The 21,887-nt window shown below is 42.3% G+C and overlaps 1 protein-coding gene and 1 long non-coding RNA gene across 2 annotated transcripts in view; both read left to right on the top strand.

Annotated features, from left to right (window-relative positions):
• Positions 1-21,887, top strand: part of URI1 (URI1 prefoldin like chaperone) — an 82,948-nt gene that overhangs the window by 16,134 nt on the left and 44,927 nt on the right. The gene's annotated exons all lie outside the window — the stretch shown is intronic.
• LOC135184473 (uncharacterized) lies at positions 1,486-21,718 on the top strand. Its single transcript, XR_010306053.1, has 3 exons — positions 1,486-1,543; positions 1,698-1,763; positions 21,524-21,718. It is a non-coding gene; the product is annotated as an uncharacterized LOC135184473 (long non-coding RNA).

Genomic DNA, 21,887 nt, shown 5'->3' with positions numbered 1-21,887 from the left:
ATGCACAGTGCTTTGTCTGCTGGCAGGTGTCTCTGGGAACTCACCTCTATGCTGGTTTTGTGTCCCCATTTTATGGAGGCAAAAGCCCTGAGCCCATAAGCTGCTCTAGTCATTGCTCAGCACTGCATAACCCATTTCACAAGCGAGCTGGGCTACTGCAATGTGTGGGTGGTGCTGGGAAGGGTCATGGGGGCCTGCAGCTGTGGGTACCCATGCCCAGACCCTCCTTGTGCTGTATCCTGCAGGTCACCTCTGCTCCTCACCACAGAAATCATTGTCAGTTGATCCTTCACTACTTCAGTGATGTCGATCAGCTTTTGAACTGCTGTAAATGAGGCCAATCAGCATTACTTTCGTTTCATTACTTGAAGAGCTTACTCATAAATTTCCTCTCATCCTGCTTCCCCTTTGGTCTGGAATTAGCCACAGCACTTGCTACAAGCTGCTGTATCCAGTTCTTCTCCACTGGAGATGTGTGATCTTTCCTAGGCAAACTGGTCTTATCTTGTTTGACTTAAAGCAATACAGCTTCTCACCCATTTTTCTGGGCATTGCATGTGTAGTGCTGCCAGGGAAAGCAAGGGACTGTCTGTGGCACTTAACTGACCTCAGTGTAACATGGGAAAGAGTGAATTGGCAATGAGTTCATGAAGTAATTGACAACATCTTTCATTTAGCTGTGTGAATTTTATTACTTGGATGTTAAAAATAGGGAGAATGGAATTCATTGCAGATGAAAAGATGGTTACCCCTGTTACTATCAAGCAGCCCATAGCTCAACATGCAGTAGGCTTGGGTTTGACAGCAGTACTCTTCTGGGGTGAAAACCAGCATGGTCTTGAAAAAGTACAGTAGGAATGTAAGCAATTTCCTTTTTGCACCATTTCATTGGCATTGGTAAGTTGAACCAAGCTGAAGGATGGTTCCAACCATGCTCCTGTCCAAAGTGCCACAAAGCATCCCTGATTTAAATGGTTGGTCCAGGGAGCGGTGGCAGTTCTGGCCAGCAGCAGTTAATTAAGAATAGAGCGTGTAGAACAGTTTGTAACAAACACAAGGCCCTTCAAATATCTTTCCCTGAAAGGAGAGAGCAGGAAAGGGTCATTTTAAGAGATATTGTTCCTCGACTTTCCCAATATGTAAAAAAACTGCAACCTGCTTTCAGCAGAAAGTGAGCAGCAACTGTCTTTCTTTTTCATGATCAATTTGTCATTAAATGCAAGGTGAAAGATTATTTGCTTTCTGGATGTTAGAATCTCTTTTAAACAATTGATGAGTAAAGTGAGAATTGAAACTGCTGAGCCACGTAAAAGTCATCTGGGCAGATTATTTGTGTGCGCACCTGTGCAGCTGATGCTGAGCTGTGGGCTGATGTGGAAACCTTTGGGCTCCACCTGCTCCCTTCAGCCTCCATCCACCTGTCCTTTCAGGCTGGGTCATTTACATTATTTAAATTGTCATAAATTACACATTTTTCTAGGCATGCAATAAATTCATGGCACATGGAGGAAACCAAAGCTGCCCATGTGTGTCCTGTGCTCCTGTGAGCTCTTTTAGGGCTTCAGCTTTTGCCCTACACCTCTGTTTTTCAATGCCTGCCTTGAAAAAGGCCCAAGGCATACAATTATTGCTTCATTCTGTGATGGGGGCTGGAGAGGTAAGGAGTGATCTCATCTGTCCTCTGTGTGAATCTGCAGGTCTGTAGGGGTCCACTGGGCAACTGGGAGCCTGGACCTTGCTGTGTGTCAGGACTGGCTCTTGTGGTATGTCTTGGAAGTTTCTCACCCTTCTGCCATTGTAGTATCATTGTCTTTCCCTAAAATCCCTTTTTTTAAAGAGTAACATGATATGTGGTGCTGCAGCACAGGCTGTGGGCTCTGCCCAGCTGAGGCTGCTCTGGTTGTGCTGCTAACTATGTGTTTGGGGGAAGCAGCATGCTGGTGACTCTCGTTTATCATGTGTAAAATGGGGATAATAATAACCTATGTCACAGGGGTGTTGCAAGACTTAATTAATTAGTATTTGCAAAGAGCTTTCAGATAATTGGATTAGAGGTGCTATATTAACACAAACTGTTATTGTTATTATTTATTTATTATGTACTTGTAGAGTTCATCTGTGCAGGATGGTTTTGCTGAGTTTAGCTTGCAGATATAAACAGAGGACATTACATTGAGTTAAAGGGAGCAGAAGTAAATTCCTGTTCCAGTTCTTGCTTGTGACCTCCCCAAGGCTATCACACGTTCAGAGGCTGAGCAACAGTTCCAGGAAGGTATCGAGTGGCACCTCCTGCTGACACGTGAAGGATCTCTACATTTCTGAAAAAATGCCCAGAAAATGGGTACAGAAAATGTCCCACAGTTTGGGAGGCTGTTGTACAACATATCCCAGGTTCAGCTTCCCTTCCCAAGCACCATTCAGCCCCTATCATTAAACACAGGTTGATGTGAAATGAGACTGATGCAGAATTCCAAGACCAATGTGCCTGTCCCTGGGTAAGGGCATGGCAGCAGGGCATGGTAAGTGTGGCACTGTTACATATGCAGCTTATTGAGGTCAGGTACCCTAGATTAGTTTTTAAATTAGAATATATTTTAAGCTTCACCTAAAATGGAGACATGAGAATAACAGTAATGGTCAGGCAGAGAAGTTCTGTGTCGATCTGGTGCTATGGGAATGCGTCCTGCCAGGCTGTGTCGTGGCACAATGTGCACCAAATCTGCAATTGCTTCTACAAAATGAAGTCATTGGTGAATATGTAAAATAAGCTTCTAAAGCTGTGAATGCTTTTCCATCTAACTTCAGCTTCTCTAGGTAATTCACCCCTGAGGTGAATACTTGGGTCAGAGTTAAATACAGCTGCTTTGGGACTTTGTGGGTATGAAAACAGACTAATTTGGTGCATAAGTCATTTTTAGTGCACTAATTTCCTGTTTTCCATGTAGAAATGGTCCATAAATGGCACAAAAGTCTTGAGGAAACTGAGCCTAAAGCATCTTGTTCAGATAGACTGAATGCTGGAGTCTTCCTTAAGAGCACATTATATGAAAACTCCTAGTGCTTCACTTCTTCCTAAAGACCAGCAAATCTTTATCAGTTTGTAGCTCTGCATAGGCTATTAGTTGTCTCAGGCCTGCAGAGCTCTGTTTTTCCTCATTAATATTAGGCTTTCATCCTTTCAATTTATTTCTTTTAAGAGCACCAAGTCCACAGCTAAAGATCTGAAGTCTTTCTTCATTAAAAAGAACAACAACAAATACAGTCTGCAAATGAGATACTTAGGGAAACAGAGCAGAAGCTGCTGTGTCTGGAGTCAGCAGCTCTGAGGTGGCTCTTCTCAGTGTCCCCAGGTGCTGCTGCTGCTGTAACATCTCCTTGGTCCTGCAGTTGGGCACGCTCTGGGCAGGTCTGCAGAAAGGCAAGGTGCTGCCCTGCAGCACAGCGCCCCAGCTGCAAAAACTTCAGGTTCTGGATAAAAATGCACCAGTCCAAGTTCAAATTCACTGACTTGCTTGCCTGAAACTTGAAAGTTCAGCCTCAACTTCCATACCCATGGCTTGGGGTTCCCATTGTCTGTGGGAACTTCTTGCCTTAAAGAAAGATCCAGAATCATAGAATCAGAATGGTTTAGGTCGGAAGGGACTTCAAAGATCATCTAGTTCCAACCCCCCACCATAGGTAGGGACACCTCTCACTAAAACAGGTCATTCAAGACCTCATCCAGCCTGGTCTTGAACACCTCCAGGGAGGGAGGAGCATCCACAGCCTCCCTAGGCAACCTCTTCCAGTGTCTCACCACCCTCACTGTAAAGAATGGACCATCCTGGCAGAAAGCAAAACTTGTGAAAATTCTTAAATGCAGCCAACTCTGTAAGAAAAACTTCAGGGTGAAGTTTACTCCTAGTTGCTGGTGAATTATTGCAGAGGCAAGCCCCTGGCAGAGGCCTGGGCTAGAATTTCAGATGGCAAGAGAAGCAGCCTCCTCAGAGAAGGGTGCTGGCTCACCCTTTGGGTCACAAACCATCCTCTTGCCTCCTGTGTTCTCAGCTGTGCCTTGCTCTGTGCTCTTCCTAGCCCACTGCTTAAGCTTTCAGCCACATTTTACAACAGCCTGCAATATTGGTCATGACATGAGGCAGTTGTTGTGTAGATGGATCCTGAGGGTAGCACCAGCGAGATGCAGGTGTAGGGAGCTGAGGGGCTGGCTCGTGAGCTGTGCGGGCAGAGCGGCAGCGAGTCCGCGGCAGGCTTGGCGTGCCCAATTTATGGCCATTTACATGTGAAATTGCTCTGATCTAATTTGCATATGCAGTCATAGTAATCGTGGGCCAATTAAACTTGTGGTTCACAAAATCTGGGCCTGAAACCTTTACAATTCTTGCAAACATACTAATCTGAGTGTATATGTCACTTCATCAAATTCATGAAACCATAAATTGTTCCTGTCTGGCATCACCAGCTGCATGGGGGAGTCGCTGGGGCTGGGCTGAAGGAGCCATCGGCCCCATGCAGTGAGTGGGGAAGATATTTTTAATGAGCTCTTCCCTATTCAAGGATTGAATCGGCGCTGTTAGGATGTCAGTATAAGATTCATTGCAATATCTATGGGAGATTTATCTTTACTCTTCCATTTTTTAAAACATGTTGTCCTGGAGGAGTTGTTACAATGTCAATAAATGTGTTGTCTACATTCGTTAGTGCAAATGCACTTATAAAATGCCAGACATCTTGCTAGATTTGTATTTCTACCTCACCCCTGAGGAATTGAAGTGGCTTCACAATGGGTATCACAGTAGGCTCATGGCTGGGTGGACAGTGAGCCTCTGGCCACCTTGGCCCTGTTGAGGCTTGGGCAGTGGGGCTTTTGGGGTCTCTAACCCTCAGGATGAGGATCGTAAGAGTGTGTAGAAGTGGTTTCCCTGGGCAAATGGAGCTGGCTGCTGCATTGGTACCCTCCCTGGCATGCCACCATCCCACTGGCTGCTGCCAGGAGCTGCTTCCTCTCCTACTGGGAGTATCTGCAAGTGCTCAGAGAGCATCTGACCTCGATGAAAGCAAATGTAAAAATTTAGCCTGTCTGCTCGGTTTTAATCATCCTCTTCCCAACCCAACAAGGCATATGCTCAATGCCTTAGCCTTCCCAGAGGACACCTCCATCTACCTCTTCATGCAGTCCAGCTCCTCGGGTGCATCCTGCTAATTCAGTGGTGCATCTCTGTATAGTTGGTGTTGGAGCAAGGCTTTATCATAGCCAGATGCTGTTGATGACTTGAGGTTTGGCTTTTGTTCAGTGAGAAGAGCTCTAGCTATTGAAGCACTGAGTCTGAGGCTGGCTATTGCAGAGCCAGATGGCTTCATTCCAAATGTTTAAAATCTATAAATCTTTATTCTATAAATTCTGTTGTCATTATGAAAATGATAGGTTAAATTTTGCAATCCTCACAGATAGTTACCCTCCGAGCAGATATCATCAAAGATTAAAAAGTCATTATTTCTTAGCTTTTTATATAGTTTTTCCTTCTTTGTCATTTTTGTGTAAGTTCCTACAGGGGAAAAATATTCTAAGTGGAAGGACATCAGAAATCATCTTCTGTGAACTGGATTTGAAAGATACTTTTTCCAGTGCATTGCTCCTCTTCAGTCTAGCTGCAGTGTTGAAGGCTTTGGTGTATTTATGTGACTTTAGTTATTTACATCCCAACCAACTGCAGATTTTCTTATCCCAGTGATGTTTTTCACATTTTGCAGAAAAGGTTACTTCATTTTTACCCCTGTATTTCTGATTTTAGGCCTGTAGGCAGCAGTATTTTTCTTCCCCCTTAAATCCTGGTGGGAGTTCTGCAGTGGTAGCTTATTGCCTGTGGCTGACTGCTGAGGCCTAAGGGCACCTCTCTGTCACTGATACAATTTTTGCAGAGCAGCAAGGCTTAAAACCCTTGAAGAAGTCACAGTTTTTGCTCAGACTTGCAAAAGTGAGGCAAGAGACATGGCTGCTTGTGGGGGACAACCCAATCATCCACCTACACTGCTGAAGACTCAGCTGTAAAGTACCTGCATCAGGATGTGTGGTGTGGATAAAGGAGGTTTGTGGTTTTCCCTGCTAACTGCCCTGATTACTTGTTTTTTCCTGTATGTGCCACTCAATGCCTGTGCCTTGCATCAGTGGGACAGTCCTTCCTGCAGGGCACAGTCCTGCTGTGTAGGCTGAGGGAATTCATTTCTGGCTGAAAACCACAACTGAAAGTCAGGAAACCTCATGCTTTTAAAAGAAATCCCATTGGCTTGCAACAAATTCCATATCTGCTCAGTTATGGATTTGGGAGATGAGAAACATGCCTTCTTCAGAAGAAAATTACTTGCTTGGATGTTGCTGGGGGAGCCTGAGATAGGTGGACATACAGATCTGACCTTGAGATTGAGGCAAGGGAAGAAATATTTGCTAATGTCATAGCACATTTCTGTGTGTACCTGAACTATCTGCTTCTCAGTGACTGCTGCAGGCAATGTGGGGCTGATAAGCACTGTGGAGACCTAATGCTGGGTGCCAAAATATGGGAGTGAAACAATATAGGCTGCTAGAAGTCTGAGCCTGAGAAAGTAGCTGCAGTCATAAAACTAGTCTGGACTCTCTTAATTGACCACCAAATGGCTGCTTTACTTCTAATTGTATTAGAAGTTACATTTTTGGTTACCTAACATCACATAGTATTTTGAATGCTCACATACATGCTGTACTGCAGGACTGAGCAACTTCTGATGTGAAGCTGTGTGTCAAAAACAGTGTGTGGTCCAGGGCTGGGCAAGTAGCATGGCCAGCCACAGCAATCTGCTACAAGAAAAGCAGCTCATGGGGTCCTTTGCCGCTCTCCTGCAAAACTAGGGACAAGCCATGCAGCTGAGCCTCAGTTTAGCCTGGCTAAACCTACCTCGAATGCTAAGGCTGCCTCGCAGTAGGCAGGAATGTACCCATCCCTCCTAAGTGTGCAGCAGGCCCTGCTCCCATGCCCATACTGCCTGCAGAGGCTCTTCTGTGTAGGGAGAGCAATACTTGCCTGCTTTAACTAACCCCTCAAGGCAACTGCTTGCAGTGAGCTCTTGATTCTAGCATTTTGAGCCAGCATAACTTGAAAATTGTTAGGGACAAAGCTTTCAATGTATTTGCCTGCATTTATGCAAATTTATTAAAATTAATGCAAATTGCAATCTATTGATTTTTTAAAATGATATTGGCAGGCATGAGTGAGGCAGAAAGACACCACACTGATTTTTCACAATCTCGCATCTTTTAAAGCACTTTCCTCTTGTGCACAGTGAACAGAAGTGTCGTGTCTGAAACACTGTTTTATGCTCACTTCAGAGAGGCCAGAAAACTGAACACACAGTGGAGATAAACGGAGCCTGAATCCATTAACTATTTTGAAAAGAAAGAGGATTACTGTCACCAGATCTGTGTATCAGTGAACAGAAAACACATGTGGAGGGGAGTAATTTGTGCTATGTGTGAGAACCAGAACAGCAGTAACTTGTGTATGCTGGCAGGAGTGAGCTTGGGAAAAATCCCAGGAGGGCAACAGGCAGCAGGGAGGCTTCGGCTGAGGTGCACAGAAAGCCAACTGCTAAGGCAGTAGTCATGCTGGGTGGACATGAGGAGATGTGTGCTGGGAACACCAGCAGCCTGTTGCAAGGCTGAGAGTGGGGCAAGACATGCTGCTCTAGAGAAGAGGCAAAGAGTACTCTTTGCCAGGGCAGGGCATCTGAACCAGACTAAAAGGCAGTTGGGAAATCCTGGGATGCAGGGCCTGTGCGCCCCAAAGCTCTGCTGCTCCTTGGTTTGTGCAGCAGGAGAAGACTTGGCCCCAGCCCCCAGCTGCAGCTTGTACCAAATGACTTAGTAGTTTATTTTTACATTCCTTTCCAGTTTATAATAAATGGCCTGAACCTTGGATTCTGCATCTCCTCTCTGTTGTTTTTTTGAAGCTTTGTCATAGAGTAATAGTGTCTATCAATACCACATGGCTTTCATTTACATGAGTTTGTTAAAGGATACACAAAAAAGGTGCCTCTTGATATTGTATATAGGGTTGGCAGGTTGGGAGGGTGCTGGTGGGGGACCTTTGGTGCCATGACTTAGCCGCACGCTGGAGGCCATCAGCCTTGTGCTGTGCCAGTGGGTCAGTACACAGGGACACCCTACAGCTTTTTGTAGCTTCAGTTTCTTCCTGTTTGTTTGAAAAACAGTCCTGTGTTTTCTTTGTCAGGCTGTTTAAAGCTGAGGGCTGGAAGGCTTGGGGAGGTACCGAGCAACTCAGCCTCTTATGAAAGTCCACCTGAAAGCCGCAGTGAGAAGGCAGGCAAATCTGGAAGGTCACTGGCAGAGGCTGTACAGCAAAACCCACACAGTGCCTTCAGGGCTGCACTCAGAGCCTGAGCTTCATAATGTGGGAGAAGTGGCTCTTCGACTGTCCTCATGTTGTGGAGGCAGTGCCTCTTTGACTGTCCTGCTGTCATGTGGTGCTTGTCACCTTGACATCGTTCAGGTCCAGCTTCTGCCAGTGTAGCTGGGGGCTGGGGCCCGAAGACAGAGGCCTGATGACCTATGCAAGTGCTGCAATTCTAATACATTCCTTGAAGGATAAATATCCATGTTACAACTTGAACCTGTTGGTTATTTTTCTTTTTGGAAGTTTTCATACCAAGGCTTCCAGGGGAATGGGCACAGAAGTCAAACCTCTTTCAACATGTCTCTCAACATCAGGGGTGTTACAGGAAAAGGAGGCTTGGCATGTTTCTGGGCTGCACAGGCTCCTGTCCAGGAGCTTTCACCATCACTAAACTTCTGTGGCAAGCTCTAATATTGGAGAAGGTGAAAAGAAGTACGGGAGGCATGTTTGGTGTTTCCAGTGTTAAAGACAACTGCTAGGCATGCTGAAAATAATGTGATAAAGAGGACTTGGTGACCTTTATCAGAAATATTAATGGAAGATCTTTGTTAGAAGGAGAGTACATGGTCATTCATGTTTGTCTTGTTTTTCATATGAAAATATTTCATTTTAATAGGCTACAGGGTGAATCTTAGGATAGAAAATGCCTTCTTGTGTCTGGTTCTACATAGAAACCAACAAGGTAGAGCGAATTTGTTGCTAATCTGCAGCTTGTATGGTATTTCATTTCTTGGGGAGTCTAGTTAAATCCTAAACTTGCTGTTATATGCCCATTTATGGAGCAAACACTTGATGCTTCTCTACTGGTTTAATATACTATTTGCTTAATGGGCCATTGACATAATAATTTGATATAGAGCCCATTCATACCACATTACCAAGCCATGATATATTAATATAGCCACATATTAATGGTGGAGGGAAAGTGTGTTATATTATTATCCATGACCAATTAGTTTCTGTCTATCTTAGGGACGCAGTTATCTAGGTGTTAGTCTTTACAGGCCTGATCTTTAGAAGTCTGAGTACTCCTAGATTCCACTCAAGTGAATTGTGTTTCTTGATGGATCCATTACTCAGGGTTACTCCTAGCCCTCTGTCTAATGTAATCTGTGAGCATGTCACTGTAATTGTATATTTCCACTTGCAGCTGGAGATTTTTATCTTTAGTTGCTGTTAACTGTTTTCTTCCATTTTTATCCGGTGGATAATCAAATAAGTATTTTCTTTCCCTTTTTGGTTTTCTACTTGATCAATCAGAAGATGGCCTATAAAGTCAGAAGGGACTGCTCATGTCAGGAAAGCATGATGCCTTGCAGAGTGTTATGCACATAGGTACATTTAGTTGCTCGCAAACAGGGTTATTGTGCTACAGTGTAGAAGGGTACGGCAGCAAATACGATCTCTTCTGTCTTTCACTCCCCTCATGCTCAGATTATTAATAACAATATGAATATATGAGGGACCAGCATGCAGATTCTGCTCTTTGTGGGATGCCTGAAGAATTAAGTGATCATTATAAATAGGAGGAGAAATTGGCATTTTATCTGTCTCATACACTGTAATTAAGGAGCTGATTTCTTCCTGATGTGGCAGCAACAGCGGCTACAGAGAGAAGGAGAAAGGGTAATAGTCTTCTCTATCAGTTCTGGGAGGCTGCCTTATGCAGAGAAGCAAAGATATAAAATATGGAAAGTATAGGTGATGAGGGAATAGAAGAGTCAATTAGAAGGTTTGATTGCAGAGAGATTGAAAGGGATGAGCTGTTGAAATGTTTGGGTGGTAGGAAAAAGGCTGGGATGGCCTGTATACTTGTAACACTGGAGGCAGTGTGTCTGAGCCACAGGAAGGGCAGTGCTAAAGGGGAGGAGGACAGCAACTTAAATGCACAAGTAGCTCAGCTGCTTGTCCTGCAGTAGGTATTTTTAGCATTCAGAACTAGTTTTAACATTAAAATTCAAATGCAAAACCAAAGGGACATGAAGAAAAGCAGGCAAACTTTCTTGTTAGTTACTGAAAAGTTACCAGAGAAACCATCATCCTGCCTCTCATTTGCTCTGATGGTGATGCCTACAAGGAGCACACAGGCTGCTCTGCATAGCAGTCCCATGCTTAGCCAGGGAGATAAGAGGCACCTCCTGTCACTGTTCTCTGCCTGTATTCCCTAGCGTGTAGCAGGGACTTGTAAGAGCATCTTTAGAAGAGGCTTTGCTAAGTGTCTTAAATCGTGTACTTGGATAATGTTATGTGTAGATGTGTATGTTTCATGCTTGCTAATTCAGAGAGCACTACTCATGCTGCACACTGGATAATGCAAAATACTGTAGAAAGTGTAATTTGGGATAATATAATTAAAACTGTATGGTGTGTCTGCACCAAGTAACCAAACTGAAGTCTTGAAGCAAACTACAGCTTTGCCACTTTCCTAGCTTTCCATGCTTGACTTTTGTGGCACTATCATTTATTTAATGTTGGTGCTCATAAATAACTTTCTAAGATGCTGAATGCAGGAAATCCCCCCTCTCTTCTTTATCAAGTTGTTATGCATAGATATGCAGAGGAAAATGTATCAAGCAGGACCTGACAGCCTGAGAGAGGCAAGGCTGCAGTAGTTCCATGCTGCTAGGTCCAACCAGCAGTGAGGTTGAAGATATATTGCCAGTAGACACCTGCATACCCCACATAAGCATATATGTGCACATACATGCAGCTGGCAACACAGAGCAGGCATGTATGGAGCACTTGCTCAAATGCAGGCATCACCAGCAGCTTCATTCTGCTCCCTTACCTGGCTAAACAGGTCCATTAGTGAGAATGTGTACAGAGTGTATAGATATCCACAGAGTGTAACCCTGCAGCAGTTGTGCTCAGACACCTGGTCTGCTTGGTAGCTCCCATTCCTAGAAGCCCTTAGTTAGGGTTCCTGCTTACCATGCTGTCCCTGCACTCCTGTGGCCTGTGATGGGCTGATGGCCCCAAGGGGCTGTCTCTGTGAAGAGGCAAGGCTTTGCACCCTTGCTGGCTAACAGAGGATATGTTGAAGACTCAGCTGCTGCTGCTGCTGCTGCTGCTGCTGCTGCTGCTGCTGCTGCTGCTGCTGCTGCTGCTGTGCTTTGCTCATGGGGCTGGCCAGGGCTGTTAGTAATGCCTGTCCTCTGAGGTTCTTGTGTTTACTTCCTGGAGTGGATGGCATCTCCTGTTCTCCCTGAACCCTTCTGTGGATCCTGCCTATCCACTTCACTTGCAGAGTCCTCCTGGACCTGCTTTGAGATGGAGTAAAGACAGTCCAAGGCCTCTTCAAAGTAGTCCCTGCAGAGCCTGGGAGAGGAATAAAGATGTGCATGGATTATCCTGCTCAAATTTAGACAACTGGCAGCCATATGTGTAAGCAAACAAAGTTTTACTACTTCTCTCTAAAAGAGATTGCTTTAAAAGCTTTATTTTCTTGCCAGTTGGCTAAGAAGCAAGCAAGGAACAATAGATTCAAGATGAAATAATTTGCATTTATGATGAAGACAAGGAATATCTACCTTGCATTTTCCTAAAAAAGAAAAATTAAACCCCATTTTTAATTAACTGATAAACTATTAATCAAATTTTTGCAATGTTAGGTGACACATTATTCATTTAGATAGAATGACTGCGAACTTAAACTAATCAAATCTGATTTGCCCACATATGCTTGATTGAAATACATTTTAACTAGCATATACAAAGAGAAAATCTTGGATTTCTTACCTAATCTTCAGAGTATACTGCTGAGTTAATAAGGGCAGTTTTTTTTTTTAAATGAGACCACCATTTCTTAATCTGCATATCAAAATCAAGAGCAACTTAATTGCAAAACACATATTCCTGAAATCTAATCATTATACTGCTTTAGGGTATTTTATTGAAGCATGTTAAATTATGGACAGAATATTAATGATGAAGCTAATCAAACCCAATTAGTCACTTCTAACAATAGTCACATAAATATACAAGTCAGGTACTAAAGTACTGTAGGTATGCTTTTAAGGTTTTTTTTTTAATATAAAATTTATGTGGTATATATGAATTATATACTCAGTGTTTTTAATCTAAAAATCTAAGAGGACAAGTCATTTCAAAGAAAACATGGTGTGCCAGAACACGAGGGCACCTGTCCCTCAGCATTAGAACTGACACTCCTGGGCTTTTCATACAGAAATGCTGCTCCGGTATCAGGTTAATAGGACAGAAGGGACAGGAGATGGAAGTGCATGTGTGCTTTTCTCTCCAGCTTGTGTTCTGAATGCCACGACTGCATGAACTGGTCAGCTCTGAATGCCACGACTGCATGAACTGGTCAGCTCTGTGAGCAGGCTGGCCCCATACTGCACTGTGTAAGATTTGCCTACGCTGTTATAACAATTGCAGCATATAATAATTACAGATGTATTGTCTGCATTAAAAATCAGTGTCTTCCTTTAAGTTCAGACACAGCATCTTGTAGAGATTTAAGTGTAATGCTTATCTATCTGCTGATTCCATTTGAGTGTATTCTGATACTGATACTTTGGCTTTCGGTTTGTTTCAGCTTCCTGCTTGATAATTACGGGAGGGCAGCTGTTATTTTATTTTAGGTCTATCTACTCTATCAGAAAAATCCACACAATGCAGGGGTCAGAGATGACCTTCTACTGATGTGTCTTTTGAAAGACGAAGTGTTTTGAAAATCCTTTTAAATTGCAACTCCTAGAGTTGCCATAATTATTCAGGTCACATAAAAGAATGACTTAGCATATTTATAACCCCTTTTTGTGCTTTCAGATTTAAGGATATGTATTTTCTAATTTGTAATCATCTAATTTTAAAAAGGGGTATCCATAAATAATAGCTATCATTTTAGTGCCAGACAGGGAAGCCCTGACAGGATTTGTGATCCCTTTGGTGCCAGTGGTTGTGCTGTGAGGGAATAGAGCAGCTTCTTCCTTCCACAAGCCATGACTGCCAGTAGCTCAGTAGTGTTACTTCTGCATGGCACAGAACTGTCACAGGCTAAATGTGAGAGCTAGCGAGGGCCACAAATTTTGGGCAAAAATGGATTTCAGAGAAGTGGGTCTTAGGTGATGAATAGGAAGAGTTGCTGCCACAGGTAATAAGTGGCACGGGGAAGAATGGCTTTTGTACAGAGCTTCAGGTATAGCTCCACAGACTGAGTCCCTAAAGGGCACCAGCGAGGGCAGGGGATAGATTTGGAGATCATTAAACAGGTCTGTCATAGGAAGCAGGTCACTGTGCAAGGGGCTGGGTGGCAACAGCTGTCCAGGAGTTGGTCCATGGAGCTCTGATGCCCTGGCAGTGGCTGGCTCCCAAGAGAGGCGGCCAAGGTATGACTCTTGGAGGATGCTGCATGTGCTGCTGAGGGTGCAGCTCTCTTTTCCACACTGATTCCATGTCTCAGGCTTGTTAAGGGCCTGGAGAACATGACCTCCCAGAAGTGCCTGAAGGAGCTGGCATTGTTCAGTCTAGAGAAGAGAAGGCTGAGAGGAGACCTTATCGCTCTCTACAACTACCTGAAGGGAGGTTAAATCAATGAGGGGGCCAGCCTCTTCTCCTTGAGGACAAGTGACAGGACTAGAGGAATGGTTATGAGCTGTGCCAGGGAAGGTTTAGGCTGGATATTAGGAAATATTTCTTCAGTGAAAAGGGTTATCAAACATTGGAATGGTCTGCCTGGGGTGGTGGTTGAGTCCACATCCCTTGGGGTGTGTGTTCAAGCACCATGTGGACCTGACACTTAGGGACATGGTTTAATGTTGACCCTTCAGTGCTGGTTTGAGAGTTGGACTGGATGCTCTTTGAGGTCTCTTCCAACTAGTTATGGATTCTGTGATTCTAATAACAAAATCATATGCATGTGCTTGTGCTAGTTACCAATCAAACCATGGTGGCACTCAAGCTCAGAAAACAGCTCCATATTAGAGAGCCAGGCAGTCCCTCCAGAAGATGCTGGTGGGGAAGAAAAGCTTCTGTCCACCAGTGACTGTTGGCAACAATCAATGGCAAGCCTTTGCAAACAGTCTGTAATGACATTGGGATCTGCAAAGGGTTTTCTCAAATCAGTCTAAGATTAGTTGAAATCCACTTCTGTGAAAAGAAAATACTTCAGTGAAATGAAAGCTGCTGTTAGAAGTAGCACTAGAGCTTTAGATTTAAACAAGGTTTAAAGTTCTACCTGCTATGCAACTCCAAATTGGTTTGTCACAAATAGTGCTCATGTCCACAAAAACAGGCTGAGAGACCAAGGGCTACCTGAACTGATGCATGCTTATGTCCTTCTTAATGTGAGTAAATAGCTTTTTCCGAAAGAAAGGCAAGGTTGAAAGGGGAGATGACCAAAGCTGCATTCTAAGTAGTCAAATTAAGAATTCCTCTACTCTTTCATAAACTCTCCTGATAACCTGCCTATGCTATAAAGGCCACAAGCTGTCTTATTGTATCTTTCAGTATAAAAATAAGACTGAGAAATTACTCAAACACAGTGTATAAGCATTCTTCCTAGGAAGAAGCTACAGGGTTCTAGGGAGCTTTCTCAACGAGCAGGGAAATGTCAGAAGAACCAGTATCTGAAAACTGAAGCTGAAATTGGAAGTAAAGAAGCCATTTCAAAGTACCTGCTAAAAACTCTCTGCTAGGATTTGCAATGGGTTCTACCTGTCTTGGTGTTTCTGGACCACTGCAAGATGTCTCTGAAAAATATTCTTTAGTTATGCAGAAACTGTTCATCAAAGTATAAGTATTAAACTTAATGCAGGAGTATTTTGGTGGTCTAGTAGGTTTGTAGTGTGAGTTGGGATACCTGATATAGTATCTTGCCTCAACATCTCCAGGCCTATGTATTGTACTTCCTTGCCCATCACAGTTGAAGTTCAACAAATAATTGGGGCTGTCTTCTAAGTGTGAAAGGAAATTACTTGTTCCTCTTTCTTTTAGCATTTCAGCTGCATAAGAAAGCATTGTCCCAACCAAAAGAACACTTGCAATTAAACAAGTTAGCATTTATTTCCTCTCATTCACAAGTAATCTCTGGTTAACTCTATTATTGCTATGCTGTTTCTTTTCTGAAGTCTGAGTTCATGCAATATTGCAAACACATTGCAACTGTGTGTACTCAGGGGTGGCTGCCACCAGCTTTGTCTCTGCAAAACAGACAGTGACTGCTAGTGCAGTGGCTTGGACAAGGACAAGCCTGTCTCGCAAAGAGAGCAGAGTGTCTGTAGGTACTGAAGATCTCCATTGCTGGGAGGGAGCAAATCAGATTGTCATGTGGGGCAATTTAGAGAAAGATCTGCTTCAACCATAGCTTACTATAGTGTTTCATAAGAATAATATGGGACATGGCTAAGTAGTTAAATCTTATTATCTGGGAGGTTATTACATCATGCCTACACTGGAAATAAAAAGATCCTCTGCTGTAGCTGAACTACTTCAGCATGTTTTGGGTACAGCTCTTGGGCCTGCTGTGTGACTCTTTGGACCCAGCAAGCTGCGTTCAGTGGTATTTGAATTCATCAGTGTTTCAAAAGAGCATTAAATTTTAACAAGTACATTTAACTAGAAAAAACAAAACAGAACAAAACCTCTATCTAAACAGCATGGAGATAGTGATTAAAAAGGAGGTAATTCAGGCTAAGATACTGCATTAACTTCTCTGTGAATGCAGCTTTCAGGCAGCATGGTGCCACACTGAAGTCACTGAACTATGTCAGTTTCTTTACTTTAGAGCCTGTGCCTTGCTTTAGAGGGGCATCATACCCTTCCCTTTCATTTTAACATAGGAATTTTGGAGAGATGTTTTTATAAAAGCCCCAAACTACAAACCCAACAACAACAAAAAAATTCCAAAGCAAATGGAACAAACCAAAAAACCAACAGCAGAAACAAAAAAAACAACTTCCCCCCAACCAAACCCAACAAAGCACCGTAAAAAAATACCCCCCCCCCCCCCCCCCAAAACAGCAGCAACAAGAAGATATATGAAGAAAAAGCCTCTGCTTTCTAGAGGGTTTTCTTTGTTAGCACTCTGAAGGTGTTTTGCTACTAGCATCATCTTTCTGGAAAGCTTTTTTTCCTATCAAACAGGTTGGTTCAATTTTGGGCAAGAGTGCAACCAACCCAAGTATTACTCCAACTTTACCAGTGACTTTAAAGTTAGTTTCTATTTCTGTAATAAGTGATTTTTATATACATTAATGTGGGGTTCAGTTTCTGAAATATATGGAGTTGGTATATTTCTAATAACTTTGCATGATTCCTTAGAGTGGCAAAGTTGCTACCTTCTTCCCACCTCATGCTGAAACATTTCCAAAGTGTTTCAACAAAGCCCAGATCCCTTAAATTCTTTTAATCGTGTATGGAAGTGCTTGCACAATGCTGTGAAGTATTCAGCAAATACTGAGTCACTACAGTGAGTTGTCAGTTCTCCTATAAAAATTACTGAAAATTATTATGGTGTGATTTATTTCCCTGGCACTTTATCTAAAAATAAAAATTGGACCCAGACTTCCTCAAAACTTCCACTTCTCAGCTGTGTCAAAACTGAAAGTCAACAGTGAAAGCTGCTGGCTGCTAGTTTTAAAACTCTTTTCCTGTGTGAGCCAGGGGTATGAGGCACTGGTGGTTCCTGGGGCATGCAAGAGCTTTGAGCATGGCCATCCCACCTAGCAGCTCTATGCCACTGTGTCTCCACGTGCCTTTTGTCTCAGAAAAATGGGGCGGGTAGAGGCATCCTGCAGCAATCCCTCTTCTGTAAGTGTCTCCTGCTTGGCTTCTAGATGATAGCAAGGCTAATTAGGAGGCTTTGCTATATAGAAGAGCTAGAGGAGGGTTTGTTGCTGCTCAACATGCTGCTTTTTATAGCTATGCAATGAAGGATGCAGCCTTCTTCTGAGAGCAGGGAGCTGGCAGATACTGGCACCCAGGTTTCTAAGCTATGCAGGTCAGGCCAGACCTGGCTGGGTTATCAAGATTTGTGTGCACTCTCTTTTGGGGATGAATGGGTTAAAGCAGAGACTCAGAATAAAAGCCTGAGTCTATTGAAATGAGTGGCAAAACCCTCATTCACTCTGGATTGTCAAAATGATCTGTAGAGCCCCCTAAGATTTGTGCTCTGTTAATAATTATTACTTCTACATAAAAGTAAACTTCTATATTTAAAACTTAGAACTTGGCAACCACAAAACACACATGTCTACAATGAATAACCATGTGAGCCTGTTACTCCAGTTCTCCTCCATTCTCCTCGTCTCCTATGTTTTACCTGCTATTCATATGTCTAAATTTTAGACTGTAAGCTCTTCTGAGCAGAGACCACTTTTTGTCTGCTGCCAGAGTGAAGTACCTCTGTGACTCTGTTAAATAAGGCAAGTATTTTAAAGCTAGGGAAACAAATATTCACGCGTTTGACAGTTTCAGAACGTGAATGCAAGTGATCAGGCATGCGTGTCTAGAGATGTGCTTGCTATATACACATATTGTTTCCTTTTAAAGACATCTGCATCTACTGAATTCAGTCCAGAGTTTGGCCTAGAAGTTTACTGTTATTATGCCTCAATTCAGCAAAGCGTGACTGTAGAGACTTAAAATTAAGTGTACATGTAAATGCTTTGTTGGATAGAGGCCTTTGCAATTCTCTGCCTTCGTGCTCTTGTAACTTTAAAATGAAACATATTACTGAAAACCTTTAGATCCTTATTCTGTCACTTCCTGACTTATTTTGATATATTATATATATATATAAATTTGTCTCTTCAGTTGTAGATGATTTGGGAAAAAAAAAAAACCAAACCCAAACAAATAATTCTAAATATGTTGAAATCAAATGTAAAAATAGTATTTACCCTTCAGTGAACTACAATAATACCCTTTGCTCATCAGCATCAGTTTTGTATGTAAACAGCAGTTCCCATATCATTGCCCTCTCTTGTTAAAAATTCATTTTTTTGCAAAGAGCAGTAGTGTCTGCTCCAAAACTGGCAGCTCTTCCTCACAGTCAGCCCAACTTACTTTGCTTGCTGAGGATGGTATATGTTGCTAGATCTGCCCTTTGTTTAGCTATCACCACTGATCAAAAATCCTGGTGAGTGGGTATTCAGACGTGCTGTCCTTTGAGTCCTGCCAGCATACGTGATGATGTTTTGGCTGTTGGTTGAGATTTCCTTTGGACTAGCTATAATTTTCCATGCAAATACTAAAACATGGGGATGCCAGCTCAAGGTCATCTGCCAGCTGTTGCTGTGGCAAAGTAGACTAGGTTTGTGTAGTACCTTGAAACAAAAACAAGGTAAGGTGGCAATTTTCTTGAAAGGTAACACAAAAAATGCATGTAAACAGAGGCAGACTAAGATGGGCCTTAGTCTGCCTAAGGCCCATCTTATACATCCATATGCTGCCCTGTTCAGGTTGATTAGAACAGTTAAACTGTCACATAGATCAATTACATTTGATATGCCAAAGGATGTGGAAATACCTATTTATCTTTTGCACAGAATGAGTCTAATCAAACCTAATTTGTCGTGTTGTATAAAATCAGATCTATTTGTACATATGTCCTGAAAACACAGATGGCTTTTTTGTAAGCATTCTCCTTCTTGGGGCCCTGCTAGTCTAAATGTCTGGGGTCATCTCACTGAGGTTTGCTCAAGTATTCATAATTTACATCATTGCACACAAAAAATACACACTTACAGTCTTCCCTCCCCCTTCCTCTAAATAATGCTGGTAAATATCTAGTGAAAATCTTTAGAAGTCAGAAAATATGTATCTAACTTGCTTTGCTACATTTTCTTTGCTAATGATGCTGTATGAATTCAACAGTGGTAAAAAACGTCCTGAATCTACACCACTTGAGTTTAGAGACCTCCATTTTAAGTGCCACCTGCAGTCATGGTTTATGAGATGAGGTTTGCTCTGCTAGAAGTTATAATGAGACCACCCAGCCCCGATTACATATGCCATGGATTAGAATTCAGATGGTTATGATTTCTTGCTATTACCAAGGCCAGATTTGATTGGGTGATGCAGAAAAAAGTTCACATTGTGCTATGAATCTCTTCGGCCTAAAGCCTCCAGAGAAACTTTCTTAGACATGTCATCTGAACTGAATTTTTCTCCCTTGAGGAGTAAGTACTTCCACTGAAGCCATGAAGACTGTCTCAGTAGCTGAGACATGATTAAGCAAGGGCATGCAGAAGCGAATCATCGTATGCTTTTGGTTTCATAGAGCAGAAGTAGAGGATGCTGGTTTCTGGCTTCCTTCAGTTTGTCAAAGTTCTCAGTTGTTTTCTTAAGAAGTAATGGAATGCTTAATATAATTTGGAATTTTACTGAAAGGTATGAAACAAAACTGGTAGGATATCAGGAAACCAAAGACGTCTTTAGCAACAGAGCGCCATGTCTTGGAATAAATCAAGAAACAAAACAAAAGAAGGTTTAAGCTTGTCAGGGAAATGTCCTGTCTTCATATGAATGCATTTGTATGTAGTTATATGTAAATAGTTCCAGGAAGTGAATAAGAAATTACAATTAAAAGGATAGAAAAAGTTAGTAATTGAAAGTAATGATAAACCCAACCTTTGTAGTTAAAAGCTTTACTTCAGCCCTGGAAACTCAGGTGAAAACTTAGGGAAGGAATTTAAGGCTGCCATGCTGGCTTGCTGCAGTGTAGAGAAGAGAATCCACTTCCTCAGGAGAAATGTCACTTTACCACTCTGAAAAAAGGAAACCAAAGGAACAGCTGAGGGTTTAATGGTGTCAAACTGTCTACCTCTGCCACAACAAAAAATAATGCTGTGTAGCCTGCTCTTGATCAAAAATTATGAGGAACACCACACCCCCAACTCCCCCCTAAACAAATGCCCAGTAAAACAGCAACTAACAAGGCCAGTTCTGGTTGAGAATTCTTCATGGTCTGACACAGGTGGCTAGTGCCTAGGCCTGGTGCATGACTTGTATTAAACACACTGTCATGGGACAAAGTCTGACAGCCTTATTTTAGCTTGCAAAAGTGAAATTCAGATCTTTGTACCAATATTATGTGCTACCAGCTTTGGTTGGCGTGTGCAAGCTGACTGCATGCTTGTCAGTTTCTGTACTGAAGAGCTGGTGTGTCCAAATACTGGTGCACTTGAAGTGGGAAGACTTCTATATCTGCTCCCTGGGTCTGTATAAGTACACTAAAGAGTTTGGGAGAAAAATATCTTTAGTGTAACAATCTTCTCTTTAATGGAAATGTGAATTTGGTACTGTATGTAAGAATCCCAAAGAAGAAGTTTCATAGTATTCCTCATAAAACCCTTAAAACTAGATTCTCCTTTCACTAATGCAGGTATAAATCACCACAAAAGTCAACAGAGATATACTAGCTTTAATTGTGGGACATATAAGAGGAGATTGAAGTCCTTAAGGTATTCAGCTCTCCAGGCTACCTTTACTAATACACTGCCATGATCTGAAAGCTTTCCTCCTTTACAGAGAAAAGATAAGGGGGAAAAACAAAGTGACACTAATCTTTTGTGAGTCAGGCTTTCCTCTTGGGTGTGACTACATGCAGAAAAGCTGGGGTTTCCAGGTCAGTGCTCATGGTATAAAAGCTAGGATACAGTCAGCTGTGTTGCTGCAAGGGGCCTGGAGCTTTATTGCATGATAGTAACATAAAAATAAATGATATTGTTGTTATTATCAAACACATAATAAGATTAAAGCATAATGCACACTAATAGTTGGCTACCTTGCCTTCCAGAGATACTATGTTTTTATAGAAGTGACTTTTGGATCAGGAAATATAATGTCTATAGATGGTCCTACCAGAAAGCTTTTAGTCTCTCCCAGCTTTTCTTAAATAGCTGCTCCCAGATGTGCATGGTAATGTGTATGTCTGTATGCAAACATCAGTAATTTCTGACTATTTTCTATATCTTGATTGAGTCCAATATACAAATTCAGGCTCCTCTTCATCGCTACAAATGTAGAAATGTAACATACTGTACTGCTGGACTTTAAGGTCCAGGAGCCTCAACCTTAATGTAACAGAAAATCAAGCCTCTTTTTCTTTCTTGCAGAGGAGAAACAAATGGACAACAATCTACTTAATACAAGATCCTGCTGAAAAGATGAACCTGAGGGTGCAGCAGTTTGTTGGTTCTCAAGTATCACAAGGTTACCTGTGGATAGTTGGGTGGATTTATGGAAAAGAAGAGAAAATGTTTGTGAAACTGAGCAAATAAACAGTTAGCTGTGACCTAGTACCCTTAAAACTACATTTAAGTCTTGTTATGTAATTGAAAAATGAGGAACATGTTGATGTAATCCTGAAGCTTTTTATCTTTCTCTAATGAGAAACAGCACGAGAGGACATGCTATCACCATTATTGTGTGCTGATGTTTCAGACCAATAACCATTTAAAAGCCTTAGCTGTTCTATAC

Source organism: Pogoniulus pusillus, chromosome 20 (assembly GCF_015220805.1).
Source record: "Pogoniulus pusillus isolate bPogPus1 chromosome 20, bPogPus1.pri, whole genome shotgun sequence".
NCBI classification, from domain to species: domain Eukaryota; kingdom Metazoa; phylum Chordata; class Aves; order Piciformes; family Lybiidae; genus Pogoniulus; species Pogoniulus pusillus.
The sequence above is the reverse complement of the archived record's forward strand: the minus strand, read 5'-3'. Positions and strand labels throughout refer to the sequence as shown.